This window comes from Watersipora subatra, chromosome 1 (assembly GCF_963576615.1).
Source record: "Watersipora subatra chromosome 1, tzWatSuba1.1, whole genome shotgun sequence".
In the NCBI taxonomy this organism is placed as follows: domain Eukaryota; kingdom Metazoa; phylum Bryozoa; class Gymnolaemata; order Cheilostomatida; family Watersiporidae; genus Watersipora; species Watersipora subatra.
In genome coordinates this window covers 72373539-72390022 of record NC_088708.1, presented here as the reverse complement: position 1 = coordinate 72390022, position 16484 = coordinate 72373539, and the positions used below count along the sequence as shown (strand labels likewise).

At 38.7% G+C, this 16484-nt stretch overlaps 1 protein-coding gene across 1 annotated transcript in view; it reads left to right on the top strand.

Annotated features, from left to right (window-relative positions):
* The first annotated feature begins 8298 nt into the window (after nt 1-8298).
* The window catches only part of LOC137407104 (uncharacterized), a 35275-nt gene continuing 27089 nt past the window's right edge, over nt 8299-16484 (top strand). Inside the window, exon 1 of the mRNA XM_068093708.1 lies at nt 8299-8444. The gene's annotated coding sequence lies outside the window, so the exon portion shown is untranslated. The remainder of the gene's footprint in view (nt 8445-16484) is intronic.

Below are 16484 nucleotides of genomic sequence, written 5' to 3'. Positions count from 1 at the left end.
AGAGATCTGCAGACCGATCACCAATTTCATTCTAGAATGCCATCAATTCAATGCACACAGCCAAAAGGAAAGTGAGCCGTTCCAAACTTTCCTAGCAGATTTTAGAGCTGATAGAAAGATCTTCAATTATACTGATGAGCAACTTGATGTTCTTCAAGATGATGTGCTGTTATTTCCATCAAGAAAAGATAATATTATTGCTTAACAATGTGCTCCTGTTGCCTATTAGAAGGAAGTAAAGCACATTGAACAAGGTAAGTTCCAGTTTCTCAGCCAGCTTGCCTTGTCAATGTGCCTTATACCTCATTCTAATGCTGTTGCAGAAAAGGTCTTTAGTTTAATAGGGCAAGCACTTACAGACCAAAGAAAATCCATGAAAAAAGACACCACGCTCAACAACATTGTGACTGTTAAGTGTGCCAATCTTCCAGTGGATTTCAGTCTATCGGAAACATTAGTAAGAAAGGCAAAGGCAACTACTCCTCTTAGTTTGTTCCATAATATACAGCCCCCCGTGGGGGCTGTATATCATTGGTTTGTTGAAATAATCTCTCATACTATACTACTAAACTCATACTCTATAATACTATCTCATCTCATTATAAATGTATACAGGTTCAGTGAAATGCGAGTAATCTTATACTTACTACTAATAAACAACTATGTATAAGCATATTTGTGGCATTCTCATCTAACAATAACTTCCACCTCCATGACATGTGGCTTCCATATAAAGTTATATTATCTTTTGCTGTGGTGTGTTTATACGCTATGAAAATTTACCCCACTTATTGTAACAGTTTTTAGTTTACAAACTTATATATTTACTTGTTACCATGGTGATGACATACACATGCTCAGTGAGGTATTTCCTGTATAGATGGCATCATACTTGTTCATTACTCACATCTGGCATTCTTGGTTTTGGCTTACTAAAAAACAGACGTATTGTTTCTCTTGTATCCTGGACTAAAATAAATGCTACTTGGACAATAATTCTAACTAAACTAATATATATAAAATCTCGATATGGCGTCGTAGGCGACGAACATTGCTTTGTTGGATGTATAGCTGGACTGAATACTACTTGAAGTGAGATTGTTGGAGTTTGAATAGGCCCGTTGTTTTTCAGCGTGTTTGTGCTGAATTGTGACTGACTTTTGGTGTTAGTCTGGTTTGGTGTCTTATTCAACAACATTATGGGTGACTTCAAGGTGTCTGCTCCAAAAGAGATGGATTTTTCTGCACCGCAGAGCTGGCCGGAATGGAAGAGGAGATTTTTGAGATATCGCAGTGCTTCTGGACTGAATGAAAGGAATGCTCAGTGTCAGGTAGACATGCTGCTGTACTGTATGGGCGAGGAGGCGGAGAGTATATATGGTCAGCTGACTGTGCGCCCTCCCCGTGTGGCTGATCCAGATGCCGGTATTGCAGCTGAGGACGCAGATGGTACGTTGTTTGATAGAACTGTGGAAGCTTTGGATAATTACTTCACTCCTCGTGATAATCACTTGCATTACGCAGTGCTGCTGGGTTCCCGAGTTCAACTTCCTGATGAGAGTAATGAGGTATTCATAAGGAACGTGCATGAACTGGCTGTGAAATGTAGCAATTGGGATGATAGACACCGACAGGATATGTTACGCACTCGACTTTTGGCAGGTTTGAAGAATAAGGAGTTGAGTCGTGAGCTACAGTTACGTGCAGACATAACGCTTGAGCAGATCAAGCAGCAAATGCGTACTAAGGAAGTAATCGCAAGGAACCAATAGGCTGAACTAGATGGTGTTCATTCAGTACAACCAGTAGGCTCATATCCATATAAGCCTAGAAACTATACATCGCAAAGCCAGAATAATGCAGCAGCTAATCACATGATCACAGAATGTTCATTCTGTGGCTATGATCATGTCAAAGGTAGATGCTCTGCTTATAATAAGACATGTAACGGATGTCACTTACGAGGGCATTTCAAAAAAAGTGTACTGGTCTGAAGAAGAGTAATGCTACAACTCAGAGAGTGTCATTTCTACAAACGGGCGATGGTGACGTTAGCTCAGATGATGACATGACGTTCAACGTGCACACACTGGAATCTACACCGATCATGCACACACTGGATATGGCTGATGTCAGAACTAATGGTGTCCTTCATGAGAACAAGTGGCTACTGACAGTAAACATTCTAGATCATGAAGTGAGAACAAAGGTCGATACTGGTGCCCAAGTTAGTACTATGGCCATTTCCCCCTTCACTAAACTAGGAGGTAAGAAAGTTACTAGAACCAATACTAAGCTAACTGGGTACGGTAACAAAGAGATCACTGTAGTTGGTAGAGTAAAACTAGATGTGCAGCTACAAGATGGTAAAACCGCACTGGTCAAATTTTATGTCACCGATGATGATAATCAAACATTATTGGGCATGCCGGCTATCAAAGATCTAGGATTGTTGTCTAATGTTAAAGTTGTTGACCAAGTGAATGAAGTGCTAGGTGGCGAGTTCTCTGATGTTTTCACTGGTCTAGGAAAGGTGGGTAAACCAGTTACTTTAGAACTCAAACATGATGCTAAACCAAGGGCTGCACCTTCTCGTGTTGTACCCCACTGACTCAAACAACAACTAAAATGAGAGCTAGATAAACTACTAGGTGAGGGTGTGATAGTAAAGGATATATCACCAACAGAGTGGCTATCACCACTGGTACTGGTGAATAAACCTAATAGTGAGTTACGGCTAGTGTTAGATCCGCAGTACTTGAATACACAACTGGTAAGAGCTCAATGTGCAATACCGACCACCACTGAGATATTTTCAAGTATGTCTGGCTCGAAATATTTCACCACTACAGATGTCAAATCTTCGTTCTATCAGATTCCGCTTGATGAGCAGCCCTCTAAGCTATTGAGTTTTGTCACTCCATTTGGGAAGTTCAGATTTGCAAGACTTGGTATGGGTATCTGTAACGCCACAGAGATATTTCACCAGAGAATGGTTGACAGTTTCGCTGATATGCCATTCGTGAAGGTCTATGTAGATGATGTTGTCATCTACGCTCCATCGAAAGAGCTGCATGACAAGTTTCTGAGACAACTCCTACAGAGGTGTCGAGAGATTGGGTTGACTTTGAATCCTGATAAGACTGTGATTTGTAAGGACTCTGTGTCATATCTTGGTCATGAGTTAACAGCTGAGGGTGTAAAACCTAGTCATTCAAAAGTCGAGGCTATCAAGGATATGGTTGCTCCGGTTGATAAGCAAGGTGTTCAGAGGTAACTTGACTTTGTTAACTATCTTGCTAAGTTCATTCCAAATCTGAGTGAGCATGCTAAGCCTCTCCGAGATCTGTGTAAGAAGAATGTGCAGTTCATCTGGGAGGAGGCCCACATTCAGGCATTTGAAAAGCTCAGGAGCCTGATTACACATGCCCCTCCTCTGGCATATTACTCAGGAGGCGAGGTGACCCTGAGTACTGACGCGTCATCGCACAGTATCGGCTCTGTAGTACTAGAAGATGGTAAACCCATCGGGTTTGCTGCTAAGTCCCTGACAGAATGTCAATCAAGGTATAGTCAGATTGAGAAGGAGTTGCTTGCAGTGGTCTTCGCTTGTGAGAGATTCAAATATTACTGCCTTGGTCAGAAACGAGTAGTTGTTGAGACTGACCATCTCCCTCTGATTGGTCTTATGTCTAAGGATATCAATCAATTATCTCCAAGGTTAGTTGTCATGCGGATAAAACTGCTGGGCTATCCTATAGAGCTGTTGTACAAGCCTGGTCAATATATGGTCCTGGCAGACACATTAAGTCGATCATGTCCAGAGGGCGTGAACAGCTATGATGACCTGGGTGTAGATCCTCTCAGATCTGTGTATTCTGTTGTAATTCGTAGTGATGGAGTGATGGACAAGTATCAAAACGCTACTTCTCAGGATGAGGAGTTGCAGGTAGTGCTAGAGTATGTAAGGAATGGTTGGCCCACACACAAAAAGTCGTGTGGTGCTCGTGGTCTGGCTTTCTGGAATCTGCGTAATCATCTCTGTGAGCTGGATGGATTGTTGTTCTATGGTGAGAGATTGGTCATTCCTACACAGTTGAAGAATGATGTGTTGAACCAGCTGCATATGGCTCATCAAGGGGTCACGAAGACTCTACAGAAAGCTATGCAGTCTGTGTTCTGGCCTGGTCTCAGGCGTCGCATAGAGGACAAATGTCAGTCTTGTCAGGCGTGCCTCAAGTCGGAAGGCTGTCAAAAGAAGGAGCCATTAATGCCTTTTCCTATTCCCAACACGCCATTTGAGATGATCGGTGTAGATTTGTTTCATCTGAATGGAAGTGATTATCTTCTGTTAGTTGACTATTTGTCAAAGTGGCCTGTAGTGAAACATTTGCCTAAGAGTACAAGTAGTGGTGTCCGTTATCAAGTGCTTGAGAGAGATATTCGCTGATTTCGGTCAGGCAGATGTTATTGTATCGGACAACGGTCCTCAGTTTTCCAGTGATGAGTTCAAGAGATTCTGTACTGAGTTGAAAATATCTCATCAAACAAGTTCACCTCTGCATCCATCAGGTAATGGTCAATCCGAGAGGACTATTGGTACAGTGAAATCAATGATGGCTAAGTGTGCAGATGAAGGTACCGATTGGTTAGGTGGTCTGGTAACCATACGTAATACACCAGTATGTGATGGCCTACCATCTCCGGCTGAGCTGCTTCAAGGTAGGCTGTTGAGAGATTCAATGCCAGTATCTACTGAGAGATACAAAGTCAACAGTTATGATTTGGAGCATGTTAGAAACAAGTTGGGTAGTATGAAGAGTTCTGATAAGTATTATCACGATAGACGGGCAGGTAGCGACAAATCTCCCCTCGAACCAGAACAGTCCGTGTATTTCAGAGCTGCGTCAGGTGAGTGGAAACCAGGACGGATAATTGACATAGCAGGGGATCACAGTTACCATTTATCGACAGGTAGTTGTACCGTAAGACGTAACCGTAAAGACATAAGGGTATCACAGCTTCCTGCGCCGCAGAATCAGAGTTATACCCTGGCTGACCATTTCCCAGAACAGGCTGAGAATCTTTGTACCCAGGCAAGAAAAACAGCCCAAGATAGTTCTCTATCAGCCTCAAACGACACTGTACCCATTCCCAACAACCCGCCAGAATCTCCACGTTCGTTACCATTATCTGAGCCAGCCTCTGATAGCAGTGTCCCGGACCAAACCCCTAGATGTGTTCTGCCTCCCCGGAATAAAAAACTCCCCTCCCGATACGCTGACTATCTGATGTTCTAACCAACTTAGAAGTCCAAACCAGTGACATTGTTACATGTTCACATCATATTTCATACCATTGTACTTACCAATGATTTTGTGTTTGCTTTAATATTTCCATGGAAAAGGAGATGTAACAGTTTTTAGTTTACAAACTTATATATTTACTTGTTACCATGGTGATGACATACACATGCTCAGTGAGGTATTTCCTGTATAGATGGCATCATACTTGTTCATTACTCACATCCGGCATTCTTGGTTTTGGCTTACTAAAAAACAGACGTTTTGTTTCTCTTGTATCCTGGACTAAAATAAATGCTACTTGGACAATAATTCTAACTAAACTAATATATATAAAATCTCGATACTTATCAAATCCTCGCGTTTTCATTGTCCCCAAAACAGACTCTTTCCGTTCCCCACTCCAGGGTTGGCAGGTATGTACATACCTGCCAACTCTCACGCATTGGGCGTGAGACTCACGCAATCACCCCAAAGAAAAATTGAGAATGCGTGAGAAATGCGTGAGATTTTTGCCCCAATTTCCACAATTTTATACATACTATCATTGATACATCAATTGCCCCAAAACCAAATCTAACGCATTGCCCCACTCTTGGGTTGGCAGGTCTAGGTATGTACCTATATTTATTTCAAATCATTAACCTGTAGAAAGGTTTGGTACTTTTTAGTATTGGATCTGATCATAGACCTATTAACTATACTAGACTGGGCAATGCGAAGCCACGGTGTCCTACATAAATAGCCACATTCCTCGCGACGTACCCCATAACCTGCTAAATAAATATTATATGTTAATATTATTATAAAAAGTATATGTATCAACCGTAAAATAAATTTACCTACATCTCACTGATCCGCTGCAGTATTATTTCAAGCCACTTTGCTACCTGTATATCTGTTCTATACACTAACAATAAGTGAAAGTAGCTAATACCAAAATACATGTACATACATAAATCATGTACCACAATATGGGCAGTCATGCAGTTTAGCACATGCAGCAAGGCTGCAATGTGTGCCAGATCACTTGTTTTGTAGAAAATTTGGAGGAATTGGTTGTATTTACCTACCGATGTACTCCACTATGTCCGAGACAGATTTTGACAGATTGATTTCCAACCGTTCGCTTGATTCCAAATAATCATGGAAGTCATCGTCACTTTCTACAAGAATTTTTCTTCGTTTAGATGAGGGAAGTAGGGAGCAGGAGCCATCTGAGCTATCACAATCAGGACAGTTAGCACTCGCGCTTGGTGTGATGTCTGTTTTCTCTAGTCGAGCTCTCAGTACAGATTTGAAGCTACGGACATCTGGATTATTGTTGAAACCTCCCTTGGCCCGAATCTTTGAGGACAGTCTTTCTATATGCTCTTGTCTAAGCTTGTACAGAGGTAAATACTTGGCCTCGCGAAATGTTTGAAAAATTTAATTCCCTATTCCAAGGTATGAGGTACGCTTATGTAGAGGGTCGGGAATGATCTCTTCAGATTGCTTGGCGGCTGTTGGCTCTTCATAGCAAAGTGAAGGCTCCAGGACTGGCGCATTGCGGTCTGCTGGAGATGATTTAGATACTGTTGGTCGGCATAACAGTCGTCTATGCTTTGGTTGAGTCGGTTGTAAATATTTTCGCGGAAAATCGAATACCCTTAGTACAGCAGTAGGTTCTAGTATGGCAGTCATCGCCATACTCATTTACTAGCCCATGTCCACCTGCCATGGTCATGAAAAACTTCATGAAATAGGAAACACTTTGTCTACTTTGCGGTTGGCACCTCTTTGTGCAAAGCAACTTTTCAAATATTAGTGCCAGCAATGAACTTTAGGAAAACATTTTGGAATAACTATTATTTGTATGCATATCTCGAAAAAATCCGCAAGATTTCTTGCTCTTCATATCTAGGTACCTCTCACAACCACCCTTGAAAACAATTTAAGTAAAATTTACCTTTGAATCATTTCCAGTGCTGGTAGTTGCTCCACTCTCCATGGCTTCCTACTTAAAAATATGGCCTGGACTAGGCAAAGTGAACAAAGGAACAAAGTGAACATAGACCTATTTTCTGATGCTGTTTGCATAACACCTAAGACCCAACATTTATATTCATGGCAGACTGCAATCAGTGTACCATTTACCAGTGGGTATGCATTTGAAATCAGTTTGTGCACCTAGCTATCTGACATGTTAGCCCATAGCATAGGGCAACATTGATAATTTTGCAATATTTTTGAATAGATATATACATTTTTACTGGCACTTTACATATGAAATATTCAACTTTATGTTTACAAATTTGCAGGGTAGGAAAAGCATAGTGTATAAGCTTTGCATCTAAAATTTTAAACCAATATCTTGTGTACTTTAGTAGTTATGTCAAATTACATGTAGCAACAAAGCTGTCTCAGCCATTCTTTCAATGTAAACAATGATGACTCGCTTGCCTGACCAGCTGCAAGTGAACAAAGCGTTGACGTTACGTCGCGAAGAATGTGGCTATTTAAGTGGGACACAATGCTGAGCCGTGATGCATTGGATTGCCCAGTCTAGTATAGTTAATAGGTCTATGGATCTGATAAATAGTTAACCTCCTATTAAAAGTCGCCTCGTTATCACTACACGGTAAATACTTTTATCAATCGCTATTACTGCACGGTAAAGATAGTTATATTAACTCATTGCCATTTTGGACAGTTTGAAAGTGTTCGCTCCCTCTTCCCCCCACCCCCGTGTAACTGTCTGTCTAGTTCGTGAACTGACGCTATCACATAACAACACGTTGTTGGACATTAAAAAGAAACATAATAAGGATCGCTGATTCGGATGTTTTCCAACTATGCGACACTGGTGACACTAAGCTACGAAAGTTCGGTTCCTCCAGCTGTTTTGCTACACCCCCACAAATAGCTTCATTTATATTTACACGGGCGCGTATTACGATATTTAATTCTCACCGAAGATTTCCTGCGCGTGTTTTTGCTATGATCACATTAATCATTCAAATACTGCTCTACACCTTAGCGTTTACAGCGCCATCAGTAGTGCTGATATACGGTATTGATACTGTGGTATCAATATATATACTACTTTTAGGTTATGTGACCATCAATCATTGCGCGCATGTTCTGCTAGAGAATGTTTCTGTAAGTTTTAGTCTATTGAAATAATTAGCCAGAAGCAATTAAAACGTCCTCTGAACTAAGATACTGAAAACAATGATTTTAGTGTAATTTCCCCTTTAATGCTTACATATATAGTAATGTTAACGTCGATTATACTATACCTACTATCATTCGTTGTTATTCTGCAGTGACGCTCAAACTTTATATGCAATTGTTTGTCTTTTTCCTGTTTTTGATCTGGTTTTTACATTTTGTATGCTTGAACATTGTTTTGCTTTGAAAAAGCATATATGTAGTTGGGAATTATCTTCCAGAAGTTTATGAGGTAGCATAGACATGCTTATTGTATAATAACAACACCACTAATTATTACATTAGATATTTGTTCTTCTATGATCTTGGTTGATTAAAACTTGTCCAGCTTTTGCTTGACTAATTGACACGGCACTCTTATGTAATAACTAGTTTTGCTTCAGTTGAATACACATCTTCTTATGGTAAAGCTGGTTGTTACCTTTGCAAGCAGTTATTACTAGTGCTGGGCACGAGTACATCTTGGCCAACGGGTTTAGACTCGTCCCCTTCTGTTCGGGTTTTTCGAGTATTGGGTAGCTAGTAGTGCTAGGCTTGGGTATTTCTTTGCCTACAGGTTTTTCAGGTATCGGGTTTGTTAATATGGATTTTAAATGTTTAAAAAATGTTTAAATTTTCTAAACAGACATTTTCAAATTTACAAAGCAATTATATTTCTTTTCAATTTATTTATTATTTTTCACAGTTTTTATCGACTGACATTCCTACTTGCAGCGTTAACAGTCAAGATAGTCTGGGGGCCACAGGGCATTTTCGCGTCAACAGGTGGCAGAAGATAGGGTCTATGGTAGCTTAATACGTAAACATGTTTTTAACCTAGTCATTATTAATCCGGTCTCCTACTGCTATTTTAGTTGATAAGCTAGGAGCAGGCTTGGGGCCACTAGTGAGTATTGAGCGCATTGCACTATTTGCTGGCTAGACGACAGTAAGGTGCACTCAGACCTGCCAACCCAAGAGTGGGGCAATGCGTGAGATTTGGTTTTGGGGCAATTGATGTATCAATGATAGTGTATATAAAATTGTGGAAATTGGGGCAAAAATCTCACGCATTTCTCACGCATTTTCATTTTTTCTTTGGGGTGATTGCGTGAGTCTCACGCCCAATGCGTGAGAGTTGGCAGGTATGGGTGCACTAGGCACTGCACTAGCACTAGTGCATGGCATCGTAATAATATAAAATGCACTAGGCACTGCACTAGCAAAAATTCTTGTGCACTAGGCACTGCACTAGCACTAGTGCATGGCATAGTAATAATATAAATTGCACTAGGCACTGCACTAGCAGAAATTCTTGTGCACTAGGCACTGCACTAGTGCATCGAAAAGTGAAGTCAAAAATGCACTAGGCACTGCAATAGCAAAAATCCTTGTGCACTAGACATTGCACTAGCACTAGTGCAGTGTAAAATCATAAATGCACTAGGCACTTCACTATTAAACTTCACTAGGCACTAGACCAATGAGCTTTTTTGCTATAGCAGCTGCAAGAATTGCTTGCTAATCAACAGATATCTACTGCTATCCACTGCAATTGTACAATTATAGCCGTGCAAAGGATGTCAGCCATGTATTTGTCAAATAAACTAGCCTCACCTAAAATCTCAAACAAACCATAGACCTACAATAATGCTCAATATTAAATAGTGCAGATGACAACAGGTATCAAATAGTGCAATGTATTACAATTACAATAACTAAATATACTAAGCAAGCATGGAATGGAAGAATTCACTTCTTATTACATAAATGTGCTATGTACAACAAGAAAATCTACCCTTGGATAAACCAGTATCATGTAAACAGTAAGTCATATTGATGGCAACATTGATAAGCAATATTGTTCAGAGAAGATGTCTATTAGACCGAAGAAACATTAGCCTTTCAAAGTTGGCGTCAGTCAGTTTAGATCTAGTTTAGACTAGTGCATACTATGTCGCACTAGGCACTGCACTTGCACTAGTGCATTTATGATAAAGTTTCCAATCCGCACTAGGCATTGCACTAGAGCATTTTATGTTGCACTGTGCACTGCACTTGCACTAGTGCGTTTATGGGAATTTTCTAATCCGCACTAAGCACTGCACTAGTTCATACCATGTCACACTAAGCACTGCACTTGCACTAGTGCACACAGCGACTCATGTCAAATTTGCACTAGCATTGAACTAGACATTTCTATTTTTAAATTGCACTGCACTAGTGCAGTGCACTAGTGCAGTCTGCACTGCTAGTGGCCCCAAGCCTGGGTAGTAATACCCAAGCAATTGGGTAGTAATAGTAATTGAGTAGTAATACAAAAATAAAATCTTTCTTACGCCGTGTGAAATCAGTCTAACCAGCTAATCAGAGCCTTAGACCTACATTTACGTCATGTTGTGGCATGGGCCGATTAATTTACCCCGATAGCAATTAGGTTTGTAGTATGTCTCCGGTCAGCCGAGCAACTCGTCAGCGTTGGTAGTAACAATCGAAAACTGTAATTCACTATTTATACCGATTTCCCAAGCTATTTATCATGGATTGTATAATTCACTATAATCAAATACCACAGTCTAATGGATAGAGAGTTGTTTAACGAACTAACACGCTCAACACTGCGTCTTTATGGCCAGCTTCATTCTACAAGTCTAGCTGATGCCAGATACAGGTTGTTCTCACCAAGAGCATCTTATGAGAAAACCCTTCCACCAAGAGGCTTCTCTCCGTCAGCATTTAATGAGGATCAATTACCAAGCAGCGATATGGCAGTGGGCAGTTCAGCCATTAATCATGACACCAGATCCCACAAACCCTGTCAAGAGTAAAGACGATGATGGGAATTCTGTGCAATGTTTTCCTAGTGGGCACAGAGCTATTCCCAGGCAGTTTGTCCAATGGACCAGTTGCCCATGCAAAAAGATTTTGTACAAGTCTATATGGCTGTGTAGACTGCAGCAATTAAACGATTAAAGGGATTGAGCCTGGTAATCAGATAGAGAGTTATGATGAGCTTCAAGATTATAATTATGTAATAGTTTTATTAAACACTTTGCAATATGCTTTCTAGAATCAATTGAAAGTTTTTGATGTATCATGATAGACAGACTGTGCACCTAGGTAAACATGTTATATCATATAATAATCGTACAATGCACCAAGATACACATAAAAAGTTCTATAATATTAATTAATAATCCAGAAAGTTAGTTGTCTTCAAACATACTGCAGACGTATTGTTTTAACACGCTACCAGTACAATAAATCTAAAACTAAGCAAAAAATTTCGCATGTTAATGCCAGTTAAATAAAAAGTAAATAACATGTACCAACGGAAAGTACTAAAAAAAACATAATAAATATTTTAGGCTTGTCAAATGTTGCCCAGCAGTGCAATAATTTCATTTAAAAAATTAAACATTCGTTAGTTGTTCTGCGTCACAACCAGTGTATCCAATGAGGTGTACAGCATAGCCTGTCAATCAGTAGCTGTACAGGTCCTATTGTAAAAAGTATGAAGAGGGTTCCTGGCAGATCAGTGGCTAAGCTGACGGCGAAAAATGTCTGTCATATTGAGTCTCTGGCGGCTGACTAAAAGTAAAGAATCACATCCATTACAGAAAATGAGTTCAAAATACAAAATTATCGTATAGACATATAAGAGCTTGTTTATGGTGCAACAAGTATACATCATAACCTATCAGAAAAACCGATCTATCAAAGCATGTAGCTATAAATTTAAAACTTTCTTAAAAATAGGAAAAGGTACAGGACTGATTTGGATATGTAGGCAATATGCATAGCCCTACATGAAAAAAATAGACACCCTTTAGCTCTTGCCACAACAATATTTAGTTAACTCATATGTCACATACTTCTGTAAGGTAATAATTGATATGTGAGCACTATAACAATGCAATATAACGCAATAAATTAAAATACAATTAAATATGTATCCATAAATAATATCGCACAACATCATGCAACACATAAATCCTCTAACACAATTCAAGCAACACAGTTCAATACAATACAGTTATGATAATACAATATACCAGAATAAAATGTAATAACACAATAATACAGTATAAGTTCTGCATGACACAATATAATAATTTAAAACTAACCAAACCATCAGTCAAATAATAATCATACAATTGCATGAAGGTACTACACTCTGTGTTGAAATTGGTTTGAGGTTTCTAAAAGCATTACAGTCTCAAATTTTATAAATAGGCGAGCTAAGTCTTAATTATGATCAGCAGAGGCATGCTATATAACAAATAATCCAATATTACTGGTTTATATAATACAATAGGTATTCTATTTATGAAGCCCAATAATATAAGTCTAGCTAATACATGTAATGTTATGTAGTGCTGCTGTCTTAGCCTAAACAAATTAAACAAGTTTCATTAAGCCATTGATTGTATGGAACACGAAGTGTCTAAAGACAGCAACAATACATATGGCAGAGAGTAGTTTATTGTATAGTTTTTAACCAATATGTAAAATATGGACTGAGAAGTTTGACAATGATTCATTATAATCAACAACTATCACTCATTGATCCAGCCGACTACAGTAAACACCAACAAACAATACTCAAGCAAGAAGCAGCTTTGTTTTAGAAAATGCATAATTAGGTGAAGGAAATGCAAGATTTTCAATGAAGCAATGCATTTAATCTTTGATTGATGAATCGTTATACTATTAATCGAAGTATTAAGTAAATGAGTTTGCTATGATTTCATCTTAGTTTTTTCAGGGGATTGAGATTCTTTGCAACTTGAGAAGTTCTTTGCTATTCCACTCACTAACAATTTCTGTCAAGCATTCAGTGTGGTATTTGCATAAGACAAACACTGTGAGTTGCTACGTTGACTTTAATTGATTTGCTATGGACCTCTCTGACTTTTTGTAGATGGTGCTCCAAATCTCATAAAAAAACTTTACATTATCGGCTTTTTCCATTAGTAAGGCTTGTTGGCCTAGTGAAACTCGGTTATAATGAATTATGTAATCCATAATAGCTAGCTGTCATAATCAATTTAAGCAGAGTTATTAAATTTTCACTGCTAATACCAACGCTGATGGTAGTTTCTAACAAGGCGATAGCGGAAACAGACTAAGGACCTATGTGTTATCGGTGAAAGCGAACACGCGCCGTATTAAAAAAGGCATAGATTTGTTTACGAAGCCGATTTGGCTAATTGCGCAAATAAAATTTGATGTATGTATTTCTACTCACCTTTTAATGACAAGTAATCACTGCTTGACTACAAGGTCTCTGGTAGGTATGGTAAATAAGGTATGAGATGCTTTATTCTATCTATTAAATTAAAGACTCGTTGTACCCCATTGTCGTGCCTCAGCAGAAAATGACACAGAAATGCCCTGTGGCCCCAGACTAAGAGCGCAGGGGCAATAGACCGAGTTTTTGTTCACACTACCCGACAAATCCGTGCACCAAAATCCGAACTCGAAAGTCAAAATCCGAACCTGAAAGACCGGAATACCCGAAATCTCTATTACTCAATACTCGAGAGAAGATAAACCCATGAGTTCAACGAGTATTACTACCCGTGCCCAGCACTAGTTATTACGCAGCGCAAGCTATTGTGGCTATACAGTGCACCTTCAGGATACGATTTTAATCCGTTTCAGGGTTGGCATCCTATGGTGAAAAATGCGTATGGAGAGGTATAAAAATCATAGTAATTTTGTAATGCAACCATCGCCTGGTAAAAATCAGCAATTTTTTTTACAAATACTGTACATATTAAAAATGTGATTGCGTCAAAAAGGTCGATTTAATGAAATTAGGACCAATAAAAGGCTAAAAAATCAGCGACAATTTGATGTCATTTTTGTCTTTGCGGACTAATCCTGTCCAGAGATGTATGCGTTTGAATGAGGCCATCTTTTAAAAGCTGAAATTCCAGCAGGTGCTTCATTCGTGACGTAACTAGTGATACATCTGAAAAGAGTTTATGGGTGATAAATATAAGCTCGCTTCATTAGCCAATCATCAGCACAAAATTTTTATATAGGTCGTAATAAATGTTATCACTCGTAAAACGTGTTGTCTGGGATCTCAAATTTACGGATTTTACTCTATTATTAAATCGCACGAACATCGACACTTACTAAATTAATTAACATCATTACTTTAACGAGTCAACTTTACGATCAACAAGTTTTATTGATGAACAACAGGATTGTAAAAGTTACTGTAAAGCTACTGCAAAGGTGACTCTGAGTTTTCTGCGCATCAGGTGGCTAAAGTGCTACAGAGGAAGATAGGAGAATGGAGGTAAATTTATCTTTTACTTTGAGTCTCCTATAATAGATATACTGTTGACTTTACATTCAGATTATGTTTCCCTGTTGGAGGTTATAATGTAATTTCCTGTGCGTGCGTGCGAGATACATATGTACAGTGAGTTCTTTACGGCTTCTTTTTAATCCATAGCATCTAGCAATACAATGGCTTAGATTGATGAATATACTAAAAGTAATAATTTTAGTACTCATTAATACATGTACTGATTAATAGAATTATAACTTTCTTGCTATCACCAATCATCGTTTAATAATTTTTTTATCGTTTCATCTAGCTATATTTGCTTTCAATTCTTTTTGGCAGTTTTAGCTAGTAACTTGGACTTATGATTTGACTTTAGATGTTCACTTATCACTTGTAGAAAGTAAAGAAAATCGATTGGTCAATGCACATCTTCAACTTCTAGAACCAAAGCCTCGAATCGTTGGCTTGGCGTACTTATGCTTTTGTTAAGCATTTATTCATTTTTAAAATTACACTCGCAATCTATCTAACTTCCAATTTGAAAGCTTTCAGTAGATACGCCTTAGAATGGCATATCTATGAATGGCATATATTTATTGCATGTGTTTTATTGATTACAGGATGTTTATGTTGTCCCACCAGCCGAAGCAGCTGTGTCAGTGTGGAAACTGCCATAAATGGGAAAAAGAGACTTGAATGTGTGCTGCATAATCATGATGTTTTGTTTGAGTTTGCTGCAGTAGATAAATTTGTCTTATTGTATGAGCTGAAATTATGTGAGTGGCCACGACTTGCATAGATATTTTTCATTAATGCTTTATGCCAAAATGAAAAGTTTTTTGCTTGTCAAAATTATAATAAAATAATATTGTTGAAGATAGTGCAAAACATGATTTGCAGAACATTGAATACATCATAGCCTGGTTGGCACCTGCCTGTGCTGAAATCTTGTCTGATAGATGGATTTATGAAGTGCAATCAGAGCTGCATGGACAGGCACTTTTGCATAGCTCGACCATTTGTTTATTACTTGAATCAACTAATCAAATGTGAGCAGTGAATTTCTTTTTACAAATTGATACCAATAATGACTCGATAATGTTAACAGTCGATTATATAATGTACATGACTTTTAGGGATGTAGTTGGTTTCGCAACATATTCTTTTCAAAGACGCGACTTGCTTATTTTACTTAGAAATAAACTAGTTTTTGGTGTGGGCAATGATATACAGCTCCCCTTCCAGGATAGGCGACGGGCATAATGTGGATGGGGCTTTTGGGGGTGTGGGTAGCGACGGTACTGTGCCGATACAAAGACCTTATTCTACATAGTTTGCTTGACAGAATTACCGTGGACCGGTAGAATTGGTAGTCGGTACTAAGATGTCTACACAGCATTTAGAAGAGGCTAATATGACAAATTTTTAATTTTTCTTGTTTGAGACATTGGTAATAATGTATCTGTAGATGGATTTAAAATTTTATTCTAGCCAACACGAGCAAATATATAACAAAATATATGCCAATAGAGCCGCGTAAGACTAGACTTTTATCGCAATAGCCGATGTGAATACGAGAGATAGAGACAGGTTGTATCACGCGTTACATCATTTTGGGCAAGTTTGGGCGTGTATTTTTTTGGCCTGAGTGTTTTACCGCGATCAATTTGTTTGATTTT